Raw genomic sequence first — 4,349 nt, 5'->3', positions numbered from 1 at the left:
TTTTATAATAATTTACACAGATTCTAACACTTTAATAAGTCTGTAAGGCATGATTTGGGGGGCACATTTGCAGAGAGAAGAGAGAAGCCTCCCTTTTCACACATTACACTCATGAAAACAATGGGGGGCTCACAGCTGTAGTTCATTAAGGAAAAGCAGAAGTTGAGGTTAAATTTTAAACATGTATTTTCATTTCTTACTTGGGCAACTCTTCCACTGACATTTATAAATTGGGTACTAATACGATTCAAGCTTGTTTTGGAGAGCAGCTTCCAGGTGTAAGCAGCACTTCGGCATAACTGTTGGGACAGGTATTCATTTAGATCCTATCTTGAAATTCATTTTGCTAATGCTCTTGTTTTGATCTGTTCTCTCCTCACTGTTTCCTGACTTCTCACATTCTTCAAGGTCAGGCCATGCCATCTTGGGGTCATCTGAGCCTAGGGGTAGAGTGTGGGGTGCATGATACAACTTCAAAACAATCACCTGTATTTAAGAGAAAGGGTATGAAAGAGAAAGGGTGAAAAGGGCTATATATAGGTGATGTTGTATCTAAACCTATAATCATGTTTTGCTTGGGGCTTCTTGAGCAATAAGGCCTGCATATTATAAATCAAGGGGCAACTGCGAAAGAAGACTTTTCTTCTGCTAAAAAAAAATTAAAATAAATGAATTGATTTGTGTAAAGGCATTGAGGATAATTTCAGACTCCTAGCTGAAGAGCAAAAGAAATGGGGGCAGGAAATAGGCCTTGAAAGGCTAAGCCAGCCTTCGCCAACTTGGTGCCCCTACTGATGTTTTGCCATGAAGCTCCCGTTAGTCCCAACCAGCATGGTGTGTTCGTGGGGAGCAGGTAAACCCACAAATGCAGAGGAACAGCTAGAAGCATAAGAATTACAATTGTTCCATTCAGTACCTTTTCAATTTTGAGCCATTTGCAAGTCCCACTGGGATAGTTTTACTGAGTTAACACCACTGGGGCTAAGACTTAGATATTATATTGGTGGGGAGGTTTTTTGTTTGTTTTTAAAGACAACACTAGTTTTGACCCGCCCCCGCCCCCCCCCCCAATTCTCATTTTACAAATATTTTACATTTTACAAAAACATTTACATTTTACAAAAAAACACGAAATCTTTACATAATCAATCTGCATTTCCTGCGATTTCTCTCCTTTCTGTGGTTGCTTATTTTATATCTTTTATTACTGCATATCCAGTTCAAACCTGTTTACCTGTATTCTCTTTTAGTTATTTATTACTGTGCATGTTTATGTCAGTCCTGCTAATGTTTTAAGTTGTTTACAATACATCTTCAAATAGTCAATAAATTTTCCCCATGCTGTTTTTAAAAGTCTCTTTTCTTGGTTTCTTATTCTTCCAATAACTTCCACCATTTCTGCATATTCCAGCAATTCTAATTGCCAGTCCACCATCGTTGGAACTGTTTCTTTTTGGTTGTCACTTTTCATCAGAAACTACAATGCTTTGGGAATTTATGGCAGGTATAAGGTGGCATATGATGGAAGCACATTAGGTATAATTAAATTGGGTTATCTTTTACAGTGAAAAGCTCATAGTTTTACTGAGAAAACGTTTATTTGTACAAACCCAAACTGATACATGAATATATGCAAATATTATGCAAATAGCTCTTATGGTGTACAGAAGTTTATTTGATTTTCATGTACCTTCTTCAGACTTCTGTTTGCTGATCATAATCAGGAAGTCAAGGTTTAACTTGTGCAGCCCAGTTTGATGAACGTACCCCGAGGTTGCAGTTCCACAGGTGATTAATGCTCATGAAACAACTGTCTGCCTGTCTGCCAGTGCCTGTCCAAAATATCATCATAGGATTTAAATAAACACTGGTTACTAAAAGGAAGGATCAAGGAGCAGCCCTCTGGGCTGTATAACTCAAACTTCTAGGAGCAATCTGTTTCCCTTTAGAGTTTAAGTCTGATCTGTTAAATAGTTAAGCAAGAACTTTAATTTGACACCGCACTGTCCAGTCATTAACTTCAATGAGAGTGAGCTGTCCTCTCATATGAGCTGTTTTTGTAAAAGAATAACGGCATAAAAATGCATTAGACACTTGGATTGGTCTTGCCCTCCACTTATGGCACAGTATATTCAGGATGATGCTCTCCAGTACATAAGCCAGCTGGTCGATGGTGTTGAAATGGTTCAGTGCTTAGACTTAAAGTATACTTTCTTAACAGAGGTGCTTGAAATAGCTGGTCATCAGGTCCCTCCTAATCCTTTAATTCCATCATACTATTGTTCTGCAGACTGAATATTTATTAAGACAATATAGTAAATACTAAGTAAGATGTACAGATTGTATGTGGGAAGCTGTAGTCAACCATAACTTTCTAGAGCATTGACACACCGGAAAATCACATCGGCTGGTCATGTGTGTTCTTTGGTATGGGAATCCTCTTCACCCTCAGTGACCTTTCTATTCTGCACCATACCACATGCATCTTATGAATAAAAAGCTTGTTAATTCTAGAGAAGTCTCCTTCCTCAACTGTTCTGCTGTTGGTCTTTGTAGAGACACATTTACTGCATGAAGCATTTTAAATATTTTATGAGGAGCAGACTTCCACTGAGAAAGAAAAAAAATCAATCCAGCCTAATTCAAACACTGTTGATCTAGTTCAGATTTTGTTTATTTGCTTCATTCTATTTCTTAATTCTATATGTTCTGCTAAGCCAGCTACTCTTAAAAGAACAAGCAAAACCCAAGGAATTTGTAGGCGGTTGTTATGGTACCTGCTGCTTCCAGTTTCCCTTTCTCCTATTGTTCGTTCGGGTTTTCTTCCCCTTCAGATGGTTTCCAGTGTCAACTTTCATTTCACTTGGAAGGTCAGGGTTCCTGAAAGAAAGCGTTGGCCTCTGCCAACATAGTATCTTAACTCTTGGCCATGTAATATTTCCTAAGAATAAACTAAACCTTCAAATAGACAACAGGCCGAAAATTGCTGTCAAAAATCTTAAGCTGCAGTTGGTTTCTTTTCAGTGAGTGATAACACATCTTGAAACAGGATATTTATAATTTGTTAAGTTTTGCATTTATCCTCACAATCCTAAACCATAATGGCTGTCAGCTAAGAAAACACTGAGGTAACTAGAAGGATAGAGGAGAGATAAAGAAATAATTGGAAACAGAGGAGAAGACTTCTTCTTGTGCCTCCTAAACATCCTTATTCAGTCCTGGTTTGCCAAACAGCTTCATAGTGCCTGCAGAGGCCTCTAATCCAGAGCACTTGAAAGATTCTGCTGCTTTTCCAAAGTTTTCTTATGAAGCTTAGCTTAATTTTCTACACAGATGCTCTGCCTGGTAGAATGCCATTAAGGAAGTGCTGCCTTTGGAAGGAAGTGCTTATCTTGGAAATAGGCGGATGCTCAGATCCAGCTGAGAACTGCAAAACATGTATATGTCCATTTGGATGGGCAATTGTATGTCTTTTGCACTTTTGTAGGAATGGGGCGGAAATTTGATTCAGGTCACATTTAAAGGCAAATCTACCTAATTCACACTTTATATGAGCCAAAACACAGCCATCCCTCGAAATCATCTGCATGCACATGGTCCCAGACATCTCCAACTGGGACTTCGGAAAGAGTCCTTGTCTAAAATTCGGGAAAGCCACTGCTAGTCAGGGTAGACACTACTGAGTAAGATGGACCAATGTCTGGCTCCGTATTATAGTCTGGCCACGGTATTGTAAGGTTATAGGGAACCAGGCAGAGGGCCTTCACAGTAGTCGTGCCCATCAAGTGGAATGTCCTCCCGTCAGATGTCAAGGAAATAAACACCTATCTGACTGTATAGGGAAGTTTTTAATGTGTGATGTGTTACTGTAGTTTTATAATCATTGGAAGCTGCCCAGAGTGACTGGGGCAACCCACTCAGATGGACTGCATATTATTATTATTATTATTATTAATAATAATTCAGCTTCCTATCTAAGTTGTTCCTTATAAAGGACAAGCATGAGACTCCTTTGAAATGCTGCAAAGTTTCCTCCAGTTTTTATAACGCTGCCGAGAGGCAATCTAATCCATACAGCACTAGGACATTTCGAATATAATGCTCTCTGCAGTGACATTGTCTAATAATAATAAAAAAGCTGGCTTTTAAACGATTGTTCTTGATTACATGTTAACAAGGCCACAGTTAGTTTCCAAGCTATCTTTTAACCGGTTTGTTCTGTCACAGTTTTGCTTTGTTTTTTAAATCGTGGCGGGAGGGGGAAGAATAAAATACAACAATTTTGTGAAAATTGAGAAAGCACAAGGAAATATGTGTTTTGGATGGAGCTGAGCAGTTGGAAAGTGGCC

At 38.8% G+C, this 4,349-nt stretch overlaps 1 long non-coding RNA gene across 1 annotated transcript; it reads right to left on the bottom strand.

The window, feature by feature from the left end:
- Nucleotides 1-200: 200 nt before the first annotated feature.
- Nucleotides 201-3,911, bottom strand: LOC309352373. The gene is made up of 3 exons (XR_014161260.1): nucleotides 2,778-3,911; nucleotides 1,691-1,832; nucleotides 201-440 (listed from the first exon to the last, which is right to left on the bottom strand). It is a non-coding gene; the product is annotated as an uncharacterized lncRNA (long non-coding RNA).
- Between the last annotated feature and the right edge of the window lie 438 nt (nucleotides 3,912-4,349).

Source organism: Podarcis erhardii (assembly GCF_964252035.2).
Source record: "Podarcis erhardii genome assembly, chromosome: 11".
NCBI lineage: Eukaryota > Metazoa > Chordata > Lepidosauria > Squamata > Lacertidae > Podarcis > Podarcis erhardii.
This window is presented reverse-complemented; position numbering and strand designations above follow the sequence as displayed.